Source organism: Hemicordylus capensis, chromosome 3, assembly GCF_027244095.1.
Source record: "Hemicordylus capensis ecotype Gifberg chromosome 3, rHemCap1.1.pri, whole genome shotgun sequence".
In the NCBI taxonomy this organism is placed as follows: domain Eukaryota; kingdom Metazoa; phylum Chordata; class Lepidosauria; order Squamata; family Cordylidae; genus Hemicordylus; species Hemicordylus capensis.
In genome coordinates, this window is record NC_069659.1 from 126,784,613 (window position 1) to 126,803,161 (window position 18,549).

The 18,549-nt window shown below is 45.1% G+C and overlaps 1 protein-coding gene across 1 annotated transcript in view; it reads left to right on the forward strand.

The window, feature by feature from the left end:
- The first annotated feature begins 15,090 nt into the window (after positions 1-15,090).
- LOC128348825 (P2Y purinoceptor 8-like) overlaps positions 15,091-18,549 on the forward strand; it is a 39,254-nt gene continuing 35,795 nt past the window's right edge. The window contains exon 1 of the mRNA XM_053304507.1: positions 15,091-15,129. The gene's annotated coding sequence lies outside the window, so the exon portion shown is untranslated. The remainder of the gene's footprint in view (positions 15,130-18,549) is intronic.

Genomic DNA, 18,549 nt, shown 5'->3' on the forward strand with positions numbered 1-18,549 from the left:
TAATGAACAACAGCAGCAATGACCAGGGGGAAGCCAGATGTACTCATGTGGCTTTGCCACAACTTTATTCTTTTGACTCAGGACCTTTTTTGGATGTTCATAACAAACAGAATCCTCGGTAACCCATTGTGACCGTTTTGCAGGCACACATCTCCAGTAATGAGGCAAAGCAAGGTGGCTACCTAGATCGGCAGATTGACACAGGTGGTGGATTGGCTGCCTGCAGCTGCCTAAGCCCACCTGGACCCCTTGTTGCCCCCCCCAACACTCCTGTCTTCTTCTTTTTCTTTTGCCGTGTTGTCTCCCACTGTTGCTATCCTTTCTCTTTCTCCCTCCCTGCCACATCCTGTCCTCTGCCTCTACAATAACCATATATTGAAAAGTAGGCTACAACTTAATCCAGTCTAATTCTGTAAGAATAAGATCAAACATGGGAAAACATAACAATGAAACCAAATGTGTAACAATGGAGGGTTAGTCAAGTTCATAATGTGGAGAGTGATGTGATGCAGATAAGTCCATACATCCATGTCAGTGACCTGGTGACCTCAGTTTCGCTGTAGTGCTTAAGTGGAGAATGGTCTTCACAACAGGGATGTGCCCGAAAGTACTTTGGCTCTGGCGGGGGTGGTTCTTTAAGGGCGGGAGCAGGTGCACTCACCCCTCCCGCCGCATTTCCCCCGCTGGCGTTCAGTTATTTTCAATCCCCTTGGGGCGGCAGCATTCCTCCCTGCCGCCCCATTCCATTCCTCCCAGCATTCCTCCCTGCCGCCCCGTTGCCCTCATTGGCGGGAAGTGGCTGGAAGTACTGATCGTGCATGCGCCTGCAACTTCCTGCCACTCTAATACCCCCACTTTTAATAGGCAGAAGATAGGATGTAACCAGAAAGAGGAACAGGAACAGCAGCAGTCTTCTGCCCCCCCATGGCAGAGCGAGGAAGCTGGCGGCTCGATGCTGGCAGCCCGAGCCGCCCAGCCATGCCACCTGCATCTGACCTCAGCTGGGGGGGGGCACATTAGCAAACGGGACTGCACACCCCATTTGCAAGTAAACTTCAGCCGGCACCACGTTTGCAGCACAGCCAGTAATGCCTCTCCCTGCTTGGTGCCTAATATTCAAGACACCTATTTTACATAAACTATGCATGTACAAGATTCTGTTTATTCGTTTCTTTTTTAACATTCTCAGAATCACTACTATAAATCTTTCTAAGCACTGCAAATAAGAGATGAACAGGAAACCTTGGAGCTTCCGAGCATATTTTATCAAGCATTTAAGCTTGGTATCAACACCCATGACCTACTTGTTTCTTAATAGGCAACTTCATTTCTTGAAAAAGACATAGCAAGAAGAAGGAAGCACCACACCCAGCAGCCCATCCTTTTCACTGTCTTCAATTGTATCATGTGTAACCACAAAAGCAAGCTGTTTCATAACGGACAGAAAAAGACTGCTGCCCAATCATAGCAATAGCAATAGCAATAGCAATAGCACTTACATTTATATACCGCTCTATAGCCAGAGCTCTCTAAGCGGTTTACAATGATTTAGCATATTTAGCAATCATGCTATCTGTTGCCTTTTCTACATCTTCTTTCTAGGAGGAAAACAAGACGACTCACTCACTACAGGAAGTACCTGAGGAGCCAAAGCACAGGTCATAGAGGGAAACAGGGACAGGTAAAGGAGACCCTCACTAGTGACCTCTACTCCCAGTGCCCCTAGTGGTCATTAGGACAGTTGGTGCAAAAGGTTGATGCACTGGAACTCCATATCCAATATAAAATAGTGATTATCTTATGTTTAGCTGGGGGAGAGTAACTGGCCATAGCCAACCCCAGCACAGCATCCCTCCAGTGGCTGTTGCTGGTGTTTACCTTCCATTTCTTTTTAGACAGCGAGCCCATTTGGAACAGGGATTGATGTTTGTTTATCTATTATCTGATTATCTGATTATTTAGACCAATTTCAAACTGGAAATTGAGCTGGCTATGGGGTTGAGACAGCCTTGGTCAGCCTGATGGATGACCTTTACCAGGGAATCGACAGAGGGAGTGTGACTCTGTTGGTTCTTTTGGATCTCTCGGCAGTGTTCGATACCATCGACCATCGATCTTTGGATCGCCTGGGGGAGTTGGGATTAGGGAGCACTGCTGTCTCCTGTCTCTCCACTCCTGTCTCTTGGGTAGATTCCAGATGGTGGTGCTTGGTGACAGTCGCTTCTCAAAACAGGAGCTGTTATATGTCATCCCTCAGGGCTCCATTCTGTCACCAATGCTTTTTAATATCTACATGAAACCGCTGGGTGAGGTCATCAGGAAATTTGGTGCTGGGTGTTATCAGTATGCTGATGATACCCAAATCTACTTCTCCTTTTCATCTTCATCATCAGGAAATGGCATTCATTCCCTATATACCTGCCTAATGGGCAGGATGAGGGATAACAAATCGAAACTGAATCCAAGCAAGACGGAGGTGCTCATTGTAGGGGGCTCAGAATTTAAGGGATGAGTTAGATCTTCCTGTGCTGGGGGGTGTTACACTACCCTGGAAGGAACAGGTAGGCAGCTTGGGAGCACTCCTGGACCCAGGCCTCACCCTGGTATCTCAGGTGGAGGCTATGCCCAGGAGTGCTTTCTATCAGCTTCAGCTGATTAGACAGCTGCGTCAATTCCTTGAAGAGGATGACCTCAAAACAGTGGTGCATCAGCTGGTAACCTCCAGGCTTGACTATTTCAATGCGCTCTACGTGGGGCTGCCTTTGTACGTAGTTCAGAAACTTTAGCTAGTTCAAAATGCAGCAGCCAGACTGGTCTCTGGGGTAACTTGGAGAGACAATATTATGCCTGTTCCCAAACAGTTGCATTGGCTGCCAATATGTTTCCGGGCAAAATACAAAGTGCTAGTTATTACCTTTAAAGCCCTGAATGGCTTAGGTCTGGGTTACCTTAGGGAGCACTTTCTTCTGTATGTTCCCCATCGCACGTTGAGGTCATTCAGAAAGGTTTGTCTCCTTATTGGCATTCAGGAGAGCCATTAAGACCTATTTGCTTGGCCTGGCCTTCCAGGGTTTTTAAAGTATACATGTTTGACCTGGTTTTCCATGTGGTTTTAAAAACTGTTTTAAATGTTTTAATTGTTAATGGTTTGTATGTTTGTTAATGGTTTATATGTTGTTTTTATAGTTTCTGATTTTAACTGTTCATTGATTTTAGTTGTTTTTATTTTAATGTAAACCACCCTGAGCCACTTTTGGAAGGGCGGTATGGAAATTAAATGAATGAATGAATGAATGAAAAATACTATTTTTCTATGTAAACGGCATTGAGAAGTTTGTTGAAAGTGTTATATACATATTTGTAGCAGCAGCAGTATTAGAAGAAAAGATTTGCATTTACTACCCTTTTTTACATGACCTTTTACACTTAGTAAAAAAGAGAGCTTACTGCAAAAGTAGAATGAGGCCTCAGATATGATGCACTAAAAATAGTAAAGGAAAGCGCCTTACAACTTGCAAGCAGGTGGTGGCTTTATCAAACTGAAATCTGCTTGGCCAGGCTAGCAATTACTCAGGAAGCAAAATGCACATAGTTTTTAAGGGTTCGTTGGTGAGTCTGAGGAAAGGCAAGTTAGAGAAAAAATATTGTCTAGTCACTTTGTTTTTGACAGTACCTTAATCAGGGGAGAGCAATTCAAAGCACATATTCACAGATTCAATGGGTGACTGTAGTCACTGCACTCTTTAATCCTCAATTTTCTTTGGAAAATTCCCTTCCAGGGAGGGAACTTGAAACCTTCTGCTCTTCCCAGAGCGGATCCATCCCCTGAGGGGAATATCTTACAGCGCTCACACTTCTAGGAGGTGAGCAAGATGGCTCCCAAATGCTGGGCAGCTCATGTGCCTTGAACACATCCATCCAGTTATAGCTCTGCCCCTGGTAGTAGGTAATGTTTTGGAAGTGGCATAGTACCACATACAGAGAGATTTGATACTGCTGATGTAACAAAGTATTGCTTAAGAACATGAGAACAGCCTTGCTGGATCAGGCCCAAAGCCGATCCAGTCCAGCATCCTGCCTCACACAGTGGCCCACCAGACAGAGGCATCTATCTGCCCACAGGCAAAAGGTGAGGGCATGCCCTCTCTCTTGCTCCTCTACAACTGGTATTTAGAGGCATCTTGCCTCTGAGGCTGGGGGTGGCCTATAGCCACCAGACTAGTAGCCATTGTCCTCCATGAAATTGTCTAAGCCCCTTTTAAAGCCATCCAAGCTAGTGGCCATCACCACATCCTGTGGCAGAGAATTCCTTGGATTAATTATGCACTGTGTGAAAAAGTACTTCCTTTCGTTGATCACGCAGTGTTATGAGAGAGGGAGAAAGATTTCTTTCTGTCCACCCTCTCTATTTCATGAATAATTTTACACACCTCTATCATGTCTCCCCATAGTCACCTCTTTTCCAAACTAAAAAGCCTTTCCTCATAAGGAAGGTGATCCAGGCCCCTGATTAGGGATGTGCACCGAACTGCTTCGGTGCACATCCAAGGGCAGCGAGGAGTTCCCTTAAGAGGAGGCAGGTAGGCCCTACCTGCCTGTCCTCCAAGCCCCTGCCGACTTGCCGCGGTGCTGTTTAAGCGGAAATACCTCTGTGCAAGTGGCAGCTTGTGCTGCTTGCCCCTTTAAAACACCATGCCGCGGCGATGGGATGTGTCCCCCGGCATCCCTCAATTGGCATCTGTACGTAAATGGCATCAGCGCATTAAACAACATCATGGTGGGTCAGCAGGGGCTTGAAGGACGGGCAGCTAAGCCCTGCACACCTCCTCTTAAGGGAACCCCTCGCCCCACGCCACAACATTTTGGCACCAGGGAGCTGAAGGATTTCGGTCCCTCTCCAAAGAGGCGCTGAAATTCTTCGAGCTCATGCCTACACTTGATCATCTTGGTTGCCTTCTTCTGCACCTTTTGCAGTTCTACAATGCCCTTCTTGAGATATAATGACCAGAATTGCCTGGAGTACTCCAAATGTGGCTACACCATAGATTTGTATAAAGGTATTATAATATTAGCATTTTTAGTTTCAGTTCCCTTCCTGATTACCCCTAGCATGGAATTTGCCTTTTTCACAGCTGACACAAACTAAGTCAACACTTTCGACAAGCTGTCCACCATGTCCCCAAGATCTGGTCAGTCACTGACAGCTCAGACCCCATCAGCATATATGTGAAGTTGAGGCTTTTGCCCCAATATGCATCACTTTACATTTGCTTATTCAGATCCTTCTGGAGCTCCTCACAATCTGTTTTGGATTTTACTACCCTGTATAGTTTAGTGTCATCTGCAAAATTTGGCTATTTCACTGCTTACCCCAACTTCTAGATCATTTATGAATTAATTAAAGAGCACTGGTCCCAGTACTGATCCCTGGGGGACCCCATGTGAAAACTGTCTGTTTATTCCCACACTGTTTCCTGACCTTCAAGCAGTGATCAATCCACAACTGAACCTATCCCCTTATCCCACGATTGCTAAGTTTACTCAAGAGCCTTTGGTGGAAAACTTTGTCAAAAGCTTTTTGCAAGTCCAAGTATACTGTCTCAATGAATCAACTTTATACAGATCACCTTTATCCACATGCCTGCTGAAACTCTAAAAAAACTCCAAAAGGTTAGTGAAGCAACCTTTATTATTAGGGGAATAATTAAAAATATATTTAAGCAGCGTGATTCAAGATTATGGCCTGATTCACACAATGGTTTGAATGTAAGTTTAATATGAGTTACTATCATTACTGTGATAGTGTGAACCCATGCCAAGGTTTTTTATGGCCTGAGATGAATATGATATTTCCACTTTCATGTGGGTTCATAATATGCTAATGTTGGTAACCCACATTGAAACTATTGTGCAAGCTAGACCTATGTAGATTATAAAATAAACTAGCCAACCCCACACAGAGCATCTGTGCGGAGCTTGGGGGCCGGCTGTTTCCTCCTCCCTTTTCCTCCTGCCCCGGTCTCTCCTCTCTTCCCTTTCCCTCCGGCCTGGCACTCTCCAGCCCTCTTCCCCTCCCGTTCCTCCCCCCCCCCACAGAGCCATGGCGGGCAGCCAAGAAGGGCCCCGCCACCACCATTTTTCCTCACCCCCGTCGGCCTGCCGCCGTGGCTTTTCTCTCCCCCGCCCACTGCCCGCTGCTGCCTTTCTCTCCCCCACCCGCTGCTGTCTTTCTCTCCCCCCACCTGCTGCCACCTTTCTCTCCCCCCACTCGCTGCTGCCTTTCTCTCCCCCTGCCCACTGCCTGCCGCCACCTTTCTCTCCCCCTGCCCACTGCCTGCCTCCACCTTTCTCTCCCCCCTCCTCCACCCGCCAGCCGGCCGGCCACTGCCAGCACTTTCTTCCCCCTCTCCTTCTCAGTCCTCACTTCAGAACTCTCACAGCGTGTCATGAGAGTTCCACCGCCAAATCCTGAGCACGCATGTCCCAAGATAATTAAATATATAGATAATGTATCATCTTAAAAGTCTAAAGCAGGACTGCACAACTTCAGCCCTCCTGCAGATGATGGACAACAACTCCCACAATCCCTATTGGCTACTAAGGCTGGGAATTAGCCATAGTAGCCAAAACAGCCAATTGCCCTTTCTCTCTTCTCTCTCCAGAACTGCCTACCAGACACTCCAGCTGACTTTGAGCATCTTTTATTTATGCTCCACCCCTTAGAATGATCAGGCAGGCCTGGTCAATCCTAGCCCAGCTGTCACCTTTAGGAACATAGGAAGCTGCCATATACTGAGTCAGACCATTGGTCTATCTAGCTCAGTATTGTCTTCACAAACTGGCAGCAGCTTCTCCAAGGTTGCAGGCAGGAATCTCTCTCAGCCCTATCTTGGAGAAGCCAGGGAGGGAACTCGGAACCTTCTGCTCTTCCCAGAGCGGCTCCATCCCCTGAGGGGAATATCTTGCAGTGCTCACACTTCTAGTCTTGATTGGCCAAGGCTTTCAACTGCAGAGTTCCTTCTGTTTTAATTTGATGGGACAGGACCTTTACCTGTGGAAACTGGCTCACTTATCCAGTTTTGGGATGCAACCAAACCTCCTACGTTTTGTCAAAGCTATTACCTGGTAGAACCAGCCAGCTTAGTGAACAGAGCTTTCCCTGGTTATAATGTAACAGCCTCAGTGCACACAGAGATAATCTCTTATCGTAACCAAACACCAACATTACTGTACTACACAAACCAAACTAACACAAATGGATATTTCACATCCTTTGAACTCTTCTCAAAAGTGGATCTCAAGAAAATAGCTGCTGATCATGGATGATGGTTGCTATCAGCACTTGAACTTCAGTATGATGAAATAGGATGTCATCCCACTTGTCACATGAATCTAAACCCAGCCCATTTCTTTTCATTACACATAACTGTGCAACTCAGTATGAAACAAAACCATCTCATTTCCTTTTATTCTCTTGCTTTGCAAGCTGTTTGCTATCAATATGCAAAATTCATCTGCTTGAGATGCACTAGATGGCATCTAAACTTTCAGATTTGGGATCCGGTGGCATATGCAGGATTTTGAAAACCTTCGCTGCTAATTTTTTAAAGGTATACCATGAATCTGTAAGGTTTTCCATCTTCCCTTCCCCAGATGAGCTACCTGGGATTATCTTGTTGTGAAGGGAGGAGAAAAGAGAAGAGTGACAGCCAGCCTAAAAAGCACAACATGTGCAGTTTTGGCTGTTAAGAGAGAACTGGTTTGTTTGTTTTTTTAATGGGTTTTTATTGATGCTTATCTTTTCATTCCTTGTATGTAAATTGTTTTGGAAGGTTCACCTGAACAGCAGTATATAGATGCCAAAGAAATAAATATGTCTGTCAGCACTTCTTGCCTCTAAGATTTACAGAGCTGCCCCATGCTCTCTTCCTCCCATTCTTTTGGCCACTGTCCTCTTTCCTCGCCCAAATTCTGTAAAATCCTAAAATATGCTATTGGAAGAAATACAAATTGATTATTTAATTTGTTTTAATTTCAAAATGTGGGTTTTCTGGTGGCAGGTGGTCTGGAAATGCTGAAGACAGAAATGTATCTCAATTACAAGTTTCTACATACTGTAATTGTGATATACATTGTCTCAATCAACTTATCGCAGTAATTAGCTTTTCTAAATGAATGCTAAATGAGACCACCCCATATCTAATTGCACATAGATTTTTATTATTTTTATTTAAAACATTTCTATACCACCCAAAACTTTTGTCTCTGGGCGGTTTACAATTAAAATCATTTAAACCATCAAATCAATTAACAATTAAAATCATTAAAAACATTAAAATGTTTAAAACATTTAAAACTCAGTATTAAAAAACTTTTTTTAGAACCATAGGTCTAATTACAAGCCAGGGTGAATAAATGTGTCTTTAGTGCCTTTTAAAAAGTTGCCAGAGATGGGGAGGCTCTTATCTCAACAGGGAGCGCATTCCAAAGTTCACGGGCTGCAACAGAGACGGCTTGTTCCTGAGCAGCAGCCAGACAAGTTGGTGGCACCCGCAGACGAACCTCCCCAGATGACCTTAACAGGTGGTGGGGCTCATGGCGAAGAAGACCTTCTCTTAAATACCCAGGGCCTGAGCTGTTTAGAGCATTATAGGTAATAACCAGCACCTTGTATTTTGCCCAGAAACGTATTGGCAGCCAGTGTAATTCTTTCAACACAGGAGTAATATGGTCTCTCCTAAATGATCCAGAGACCAACCTGGCTGCCGCATTCTGGACCAACTGCAGTTTATGGACCACATAGAAAGGCAGCCCCACATAGAGCGCATTACAGTAATCCAGCCTAGAGGTTACCAGCATATGTACTACTGTTTTGAGGTCATTCATCTCAAGAAATGGACGCAGCTGGCGTATCAGCTGAAGCCGATAAAAAGCACCTCTGGTCACCGCCTCAACCTGGGAAAACAGGGAGAGGTTCGGATCCAGAAGCACCCCCAGACTGCGTACCTGTTCCTTCTGGGGGAGCGTGACCCTCCGTAGAAGCATTTATAATCTCTCTACCAGGCCCTCTACAACAGCTTCCTTGCCAGATTTTATAAGCCATGTTGGGCAAGGATCAAGAGGACAGCTGGTAGGCCGCACCATTACAAGCAACTTGTCCTCATCCTCAGCGGTCATGAACTGAAACTGATCCAGGGTCATCACCTAAGTGGAGCTGCTGGACACCTCAGCATTAGATTCTGTAACAATTGTGGAGTTTGAATCTAAGTCGGCCCTAATACGAGAGATTTTGTCCACACAAAAACTCATTTAAAAGGTCACAGCGAGTAATTGTTGGTTCCAAGTACTGATTCAAGGGGGAAGGGGCACACATTAGCCCCTTCACAACCCTGAACAACTTCGCTTGACGTGAACTTGCAGGTGCGATACGGAAGGAAAAGAATCACTTCTTTGCTGCACATGTCACCTGAGCATAGATCTTCAAATGCTCTCTATGTAATAATCTGTTGGATTCGAGTCGAGTCTTCCTCCACTTGCGCTCTAGTCGTCTACCTTGCCACTTCAGCCCCCGTAGTTCTTCCGTATGCCAAGGGGCCAATTTCGAAGCGGGTCGGAGAGGACGCTTAAGAGCGATCGTATCCACTGCCCTGGTGAGTTGATTATTTCAGTTCTCCACTGGAGTGTCGACAGGGTCACCAGCAGAGCCAACACTAAATCCCTCCAAGGCTTCTTGGAATCCTATTGGATCCTGTAACCTTCTCGGGCAGACCATACTAATGGGCCCTCCCCCACTGTGGAAGAGGGACGTGGTTGTGAGCCCAACCTTAACCAGATGGTGGTCCGTCCATGACAATGGGGAAATCACCGGAGTGCCCACTCATGGAACACCATCCTGTTCTGAGTGAAAGAGCAGATCAAGTGTGTGACCAGCAATATGTGTCAGTCCCGAGACCACTTGGGATAGGCCCATAGTTGTCATGGCCACTATGAACTCCAAAGCCGCCCCAGACAAATTGGTCCAAAAGTGGACATTGAAGTCCCCGAGCACCACAAGCCTGGGACACTCCAACACCAAGCCCGAGACCAAGTCCGTCAGCTCAGTTAGGGACTCCACTGGGCAGCGGGGTGATTGGTATAACAACAGAAGTCCCAGTCTATCCCTGGTCCCCAAACGTAGGTACACATATTCAATATGGTCAGACACTTCAACAGGGATCCTGGCAAGGGAGATATTGTTCTTATAGACCACAGCCACTCCACCTCCCTGCCCACATCTCCCCCCCCCCCACCGCTCCTCAACAGAGTACTCTGGAGGAAGAATCTGGGACCAGACCGGGCCACCAACCTCCCCCAACCAAGTCTCTGTAATACATACCAGATCAGCCCCTTCATCCAAAATCAGATCATGGATGATTTCAGGTTTATTCTTGGCCAACCTGGCATTACAAAGGAGCAAGATGAGGCTCTGTGGGTGGTTGGCATTGCTTTCCAATGTCAAAGAGCTGGTAGGACAGCCAGAAGGGGAAACAGCAATTAAGTTTTTGATCTCCCTTCCCCTACAATGGCCTGCTGACCTGTCAACGTTACTTCTGTTCCCCACCACCACTGGAATAGCTGCCCCATAATCAGAGGGTACATCCCCTTTCTCTACATCTCTGGATAGACCCAGATACATTAAACTCACCCAGGACTGTACTGTTTTCATTTGTAAAGATCAGAAATTTCTCCTCCTCCTTTTATAAGGGCCAGGCCAGGACACCAGAATGATAAGAAATCAACAACTTCAGCTGACACATATAAATATAGTTTCCCCATTTTCATTGAAAGCATAAGCAATTAAAGAGAAATTTAAGCATGAGCACTCAATAGTATCATATTAGTTTCTACATTTGGGGCATAAACCAGAAATTGAAGTTAATTGAAAAACAGCTAGACAAGATGATGCCAAGATAATGTTGGGCCCATTTAATATATTATGACATCATGATAAATGCCAATGGGAACCCTACATTTGTGGGGTTATCATTATTTGCTTGTGTGAAGGGTCACCCATGTTATGTCACAGCTGGCATGGGCATATCTGGTGTTATTGGAGGAGGAAACTAGCTGATAATCCACACTGGGAATCAGTTTGAAGGGCAAGCAAAATCAAGGTCTTACAGAAAAGGTCAAATCCAGACTGCAATCCAACAAGGGCAGGCAAAAGTATAGTCAAAGACAGGTCAGGGATCAGAAACTAGAAGTTCAACACAACAGATAAGCCAAAAGCATAACCAAGCTGAGCCTGGGTTCAATAGCCAGGCATTCAGCACACAATATACACATCAGACAAGGAGCTGTTAAAACCATGTAACTTCAGCAGCTGATCTCTGGAGAATGAGCTTTTATATAAACCAACTCCAGGCTGCAGTTTCAAGTTCCTCCCATCCTGCTAGAGCTCATGCCTACTTAAAGGGGCTGTGCCCTATTTATTAAACAGGCTCGTACAGAGAGGGGGAGATTCCTCGGCCATGGGTGGGGAATCCAGGGCATCCTCTGAATTGGAAGATATGGGCAGAGAGGTGAGGCATGGATGGAAGTTCTTCAGGGTCAGCTAACCCTTCAGGTGCCTGAGCCCTCATCTCTCAGTCCAGACTCTTCTGATAGTACTGTCAGGTTCCTGAGTGGATCTGTGGGGCAGGGTTGAATAGTTACTTTCTGGGACCCTGGAGTCTCTTGTGGTGCCGCATCATCGAAGCTGCCATCACCCAGCCCTGTCAGGCATGGCGGTTGGTTCAGGTTCATAACAACCCACATGATTCGGATTGATTTCAGCAATGTTTAATCTGAGGTCGTGGTGAAGAGCATTTCCTTGGGCGCTTTCCAGACTAGCCCTACAAGAGGGTCAGGATGAATCTCGGAAGTGTGCTTCCACACTTCCTGTGTTGTTTGTTTGGGCCCACGGCCAGCATATACTTCCTGTGTTGTAACACCACAGTCTGTATGCGGACAGCAGGGTGCCGTTCACATTCCCAATGCCTTGTTGCAAATTTAATTGCTGCAATATAGAGCAAGACGTCGTATATCTAGTGTGGAAAAGTTGCTGTTTTGGGGGGTTGTTAGTTGCTGCGAGACTGCTCCCCCTGCTGTTTACATTCCGAATGCAACTTACCCTAACAGAGGTATTTTGCTGCCAATGAGCAGCTAATATGGAAAGCGCCCTGGCTTGGTTAAAACTGGCCCAAGCCATGTGAGTACTAAGTGCACAGGAGTGCCTACATGGTTCAGGTTTCCACTTGCAACCGTGCTGCCAAGATAACTCATGAAGTGAGCCTTATTTTTCTTTCATCTGAAGATAAGTGATAATGTGCAGGTGTGGAGGGAGGCCAGCGGCAGCCCGGGCTCAACCGCCCGGGCTCAGCGGCGGCCCAGGCTCACCACTGCACACCCCCTAGCCCCAACCTCTCCATCAGTGTCTGACATCAGATGCAGGGAGTGGTTAGCCACACCCCTTGCATCTGATGTCAGATGCGGGGGGGGCATGTCTGGGCTGCGAGGCGCGACCCCTGATGGTCGGCGGCCCAGGTTCTTTGAACCTGTTCACTCAATGGTGACTCAGAGTTTTCTCTGTTGGTGGAAGTCACACTTCTGTGAGTGGCCTGTGAAAGGCCCCAGATAGTCAACAAAGGTATGCGATTGTGGGTCACAAATAAACTCACCATTCCAGCTTGCCAGGGTCCCAACAAACATTTAACTGGGATTGATTGATGGAGATCAAACCTCAGATTACTGAGCAAGAGGAAAGAAGCACCCAGCGGGTCAGTGCAGAAAGTGCTTGGTGCCAGCAATGCCCCTTGCATAATCATGCTGGCTCAGGCAGAAAGGGCATGGCCAGCAGTGGGGAGCATACCCAGTGGTGAAGGGGGCAAAGGTAATACCCACGGTGGTGGCAGGGAGTGGGGTATGCACAGCGCCCACCCTCCCACCCTGCTCCAGGGCTTCCGCCAGCCTCCCTTCTCCCTTGGTGCATATCTAGGCTTGCTTCTTTCCCTCAGAGCTTATCTCTGTCCTACTCCTCACCCATGTACCTCCCCCTGTCACGCCCATTTTGTTGGAAGTGGCCAAATTTGTAGATGACACTAAACTATTTAGGGCAGTGAAATCCACAACAGATTGTGAGAAGCTCCAAAAAGATCCCTCCAAATTGGTTGAGTGGGTGACAAAATATAGAAATAAAATAATCCCAGTGGTAATTGGTGCCCTAGGTACAATTCCAAAACAACTTGAAGAGCACCTCAATACCATAGGGGCCCCAGAATCACCATCAGCCAATTACAAAAAGCAACTTTACTGGGAACAGCCTATATTCTGCAACAATATCTATAATAACAGCAACAACATTGACAATAAAATTCAGCCATCCCAGGTCCTTGGGAAGGACTCGCTGTCTGTATAAAACAAACCAGTCAATAACACCTGTCTGACTGTGTAAACAATAATAATAGCAAATCTGGTTCAATGTAAGCAAGTGTAAGTTGATGCATATTGGGGCAAAAAAAACCCCTCAACTTCACATAATCTGATGGGATCTGAGCTGCTGATGACTGACCAGGAAAGAGATTTTGGAGTCAAGATGGACAACTCATTGAAAGTGTCAACTCAGTGTGCAGCAGCTGTGGGGGGGGGGGATTCCATGCTAGGGATCATTAGGAAGGGGGCTGACAATACAAATGCTAATATTATAATGCACTTATACAAATCTAAAGTGCAGTCACATCTGGAGTACTGCATACAGTTTTGGACGCCATATCTTAAGAAAGATATTATACAACTGGAAAGGGTGCAGAAGAGGGCAACCAAGATGACTAGGGGCCTGGAGCACCTTCCTTATGAGGCTAGGCTACAGCATCTGGGGCTCTTTACTTTGGAAAAGAGGCAATTAAGGGGAGACATGATACAGGTGTATAAAGTCATGCATGGAGTGGACAGAGATAAATATTTCTTCCTCTCATGGGATAAGAACATAACAGGCCTTCTGGATCAGGTACAAGGCCCATCTAGTCCAGCATGCTGTCTCACACAGTGGCCCACCAGATGCCTCTGGTGAGATCATAGGATGGGACTAAAACTAGGGGTCATCCCATGAAATTGAATGTCAATAAATTTAGGGCCAACCAGAGGAAGTACTTTTTAACAGAGCACATAATTAATCTATGGAATTCTTTACCATAGAATGTGGTAATGGCCACTGATTTGGATGGCTTCAAAAGAGGCTTAGACAAATTCATGGATGGCAGGTCTATCAATGGCTACTAGTCTGGTGGCTGTGGGCCACCTAAAGCCTCAGAGGCATGATGCCTCTCAATACCAATTGCAGGGGAGCAACAGCAGCAGAGAGGACATGCCCTCACCTATTTCCTGTGGGCTCCCCAGAGGCATCTGGTGATGGGACACTGTGTGAAACAGGATGCTGGACTAGATGGGCCTTGTGCCTGATTCAGCAGGGCTGTTCTTATGTTCTTGTTAGGGCGCAAACAATGTCAGTGAACAAGAGCAGATTCAGATGTGTGATTGCTGTGAGAGAGTCTTTGAGTTTGGATTATCTGTAGTGCTCCCCATCATGTATATGAACCATGTCCAAAGAAGTATTTCTAGTACCAACACCCTTATAGATAACATTCCACAACAGCACCCACTGGAAATTATCAGACGTACATGCATGGTAATTACAGGTCTGAAGCAACCACAAATCTCTTGCAACCATTTTACAGAGGTCTTCAAAACAGTAGGGACTGAGAGTTTGGAACAATATTGGGTTTGCTCCATCATTCTTTTACAGGAAAAGGTAAATTCAGAAATACTCTTTTCCTTCCTCTCAGTTTGAAACTGTACCAAGCTCTCTGATCCCATCTAACAATCAATGTTCTATCATTCATAGACAGACAGTATGGAAAGGGTTCTGTCCGACAGCAAAATAATTGGACTGGGCTCTTGAGTCAGACCTCCTGGATTAGCACACGAGTGAGGAAATAGTTAACGACTGTATCTATGGTCATTTCCTGAGCTGCAAAGCACTTCTCAAACAACATCTATCTTGCTTCCTATCACATGTGACACTTGAATGCTATGAATTGCATATCACCAGAGCAGGTAACTAATTACTTCTTTATAATTTTTAATTAGAATGATATTTTTATTATATGAAATATGGGTGAACACTCATGCACATTCTTTAAACAATTCTAACTTTTGCTGCAATTAATGATACCCCTGATATGGTACCATCACTCATAACAAAGCAATTTATTCAATTGCTATCAAAGCAGCTTTTAGAACAGGTTGGTGGGAATGACAGAGAGGAACGTAGGCATGTTATTAAGTAGCCATAACTATTCTTAAAATTAGTCGACAGCTTGAGTTCTGGTGTATTTTCTTGGTTAACTTGCCTTCACTGACATAGATTGAAGTAGCAATTCAGTTCAAACACAAATGATTTCCTCAATAACAGTTTGTATATTTGTGCCAGGCATATGAGTTGATGATTTAGAGTAATTATTAAAGTGCATAGGCACTTTAGGCATAGGATAGTGTAGGATAGAAATGTATCTGTGTTAAGAAAATAAAGTTTTCTGTCTCTCACTATGAAAGCAGAACTTGGTTGATTGCCGGCTTCACGGGCGTTTAAAAAAAAAAATCACGGTGCATGAAAGCAAGCGGTGCTTGTTGTCTTATACACAGAGTAAGAGTAAGCTTTTACAGACATTTCCAGCTTGTTCTCTGATATGTAAAATTTTGTACAATTGCTAATACTTGGGAAAATCCAGGTACCAGAATAGAGAGCTTGTTTGTTTCTTGCTGCTCCCGGAAGTCTATGTCATGATTTACTTGTACAGATTTGGTATTTAGCGACTTTGTTCATCTGCCTTTAACATTATTTGTATGTATGTCAGTTTTATAACATACGCTGTATATGTGCACAACAATCCTAGGCCACAGGCTGGAGACAGGCCATGAGGCTGTTCACATGAGTAGGGCTGCTCGTGTGAAGTGCTGGGATTGAGGCCGATCCTGGCACTGCCATCCCGTGTAGCCCAGGATTTTTACTCGACTGTTTATCTTGGTAAAACGGAGCAAGCAGGCAGTCAGTGTAGACAATACGGACCTAGATGGACCAATGGTCAGACTCAGCAGAAAGCAGCCCCCTATGTTATTCTACACAGCTTGCGTTAATCCCAATGTTCACATGTTTATTTGTTTGCCCCATAGTTCCTTCTGGTCAAACAGTTATTTGAAATAATACAAAAACTTGCAACCTTTGTTTAGGATGTTAGTGGCTTGAATCCTGACTTCTGGTCCATTAGCAGAATAGAGTTGTTCACAGAGCAAGGCTACTTTCTCCATCTCCCCCTTCCCTCTTTAGCTCCCCTAAATTTTCTCCTGGGGGCTAGAGGACCTTCCAGAACAGAACAGCATGTTTGAGGGGTAGTGCAGCTAGCAAGGAGATTTGCCAAAACCCAGGACCTCCCCCTTTTGAGAGTGGCAGTGCCACTATCTTTGTCATCTGTTGCAATTTATTTGTAGAGGACTTCCATGAATTTTTCCTGTGTAGCCTGGCTGGGATATTCTTGTAAAGGAAATACTAGTAGGTGCAACAAAACATAGTGATGTGGGGAGAATATGATTTAACCATATACACAGTTTCTCATCAGTGAGGAAAGGAAAGTTGAAATGTTTGAGTATATGGATATGTTAAGAGTACAGTTGTAGGAAACCACAAAGTCAGTATCAACATCCAGGCAGCCGCAGATAGAGATGTCTGTAGGAGAAAGATCAGGACAAGAAGCTTGAGGCCATGTCTGCATGATTTGTTCATGTACTACACATCCTTCACAGAAGGAACCAGAAGGTTCTGTTTTTTTCAACAGAAATAATGGGATGTTACTCTTCCTTCTGTGGTAAGGGCACCTCCATCAACTCATCTTCTGTAACATTCACCAATGCAATGGTACAACCAACCATCCAATGTTTTTTTCTTTCTTTTGTGCATGGCTTTTATGGGACATATAGGTGCAAGGTCAATGTGTGGCATAATAAAGGTCATTACATATTTGTGGTGCTAGCCTAAGTGTCTGATACTATGGCCTAGGATTATGACTGAAATAAAGGCCAGCATAAATGCATAACCAATGCCCTTCAATGCAACAAAACCAAACAAATACCCAGCCCCACTGCAGAAACAGCCATTGGTGGTGTTGCATCAGCAGCTCTTGTTATATGCCAGTGTGATTTAAGAACGCCACATGAGCACTGGTAGGGAGGAAGTACAGCAATGACCTCTCAGCATGGCATCCTAATGGTCTTGGGAGCCATGAATGACAATCTACTTATGTATTTGGCCTTCACAGAAATGAGCACTGGGGTGTGTGTGTGGGGGGGGGTTAACCATTTTAACTTTGATGGTACAATTGTGTACGGTAAGATTGGGCTTCCTGCTTCATCAGCATCTGTGTATATGAGGGGGACCGACTGAAGTCCAGAACCCAGAAGTGGCATTGCGCATGCATGCTAAAAGACTAATGGCCCTGTCCGTTGTCTTTCAGAAGTATTATTAACTCACTTATTGATGCAGGTTAAGTCAAACCAGAAACTTGTGTCCAACCTTGACCATGTGTACATCACCACATTGTTGCCAAGTATGTATGGGAAGGCACAATTGTGTTCAGGCTTGAACGGCACCTCCTTGTGTTAGGAACCATCAGACATTAAGAGACATCAGTCCACTCAGAGCTTCTCCTGAACCAAACGAATAGAAACAAATCAGAGTCATGAAAAAGCAAAAAGGGTAGGAGCTGGTGTGAAGCTAATTGACATGCTGCGTACTTTGGGTCTTTTTCATAAACTGATGTGCCTCTCAGAGATCACAAAAGATCTGGGTGCTTCTCTCATATTAGGATGACTGTGCATTTACTCCTGTGAGTATAAAAAAGAAAATGAACTCCAGGTCATATGTAAGCTGTTACAAAAAAACTTTACATTGCCATATTTTAAGATTTATAGGAAATCCTCCCCCCGCTCTGCTCTTTTTGTAATCTTTAATATGTTTGAAAAGGTTATTTGACAAAAGTGAAACTTGCCTGCCTGTATGGCTCATACACAGATCCAGGGTCAGTCAAGCTGATACCCACTCATTCTATAGTTCGAGAAATGACAACCTTCATTATACATTATATAATTTACATCCACATCATATATTTTATGATCGTTTCAAAAGATACTTGGGGGTATTTCTGGTATTTGACCTTCCCTGGCTATCATGGGGGTATTTCCGTGCCCCTAGAGGCTCAAAACATTTAATTGTTGGTTCTTAATTCTAAAATTTTGTCCATTTATTTAGCACATTGTCAGTGACACCCTGATAAACAAAACCTGAAAAGAGCAGGTCATTACCATAAATGGTTTTGCCTCCATGATCAAAACACTGTTGGGGTGCAAGCATGCCCCATTAGGGGTGCTGTTGTACCCCTGAGTTAGTTGACTTGAAAAACACCCACCATATTAGTGAGATAGTTT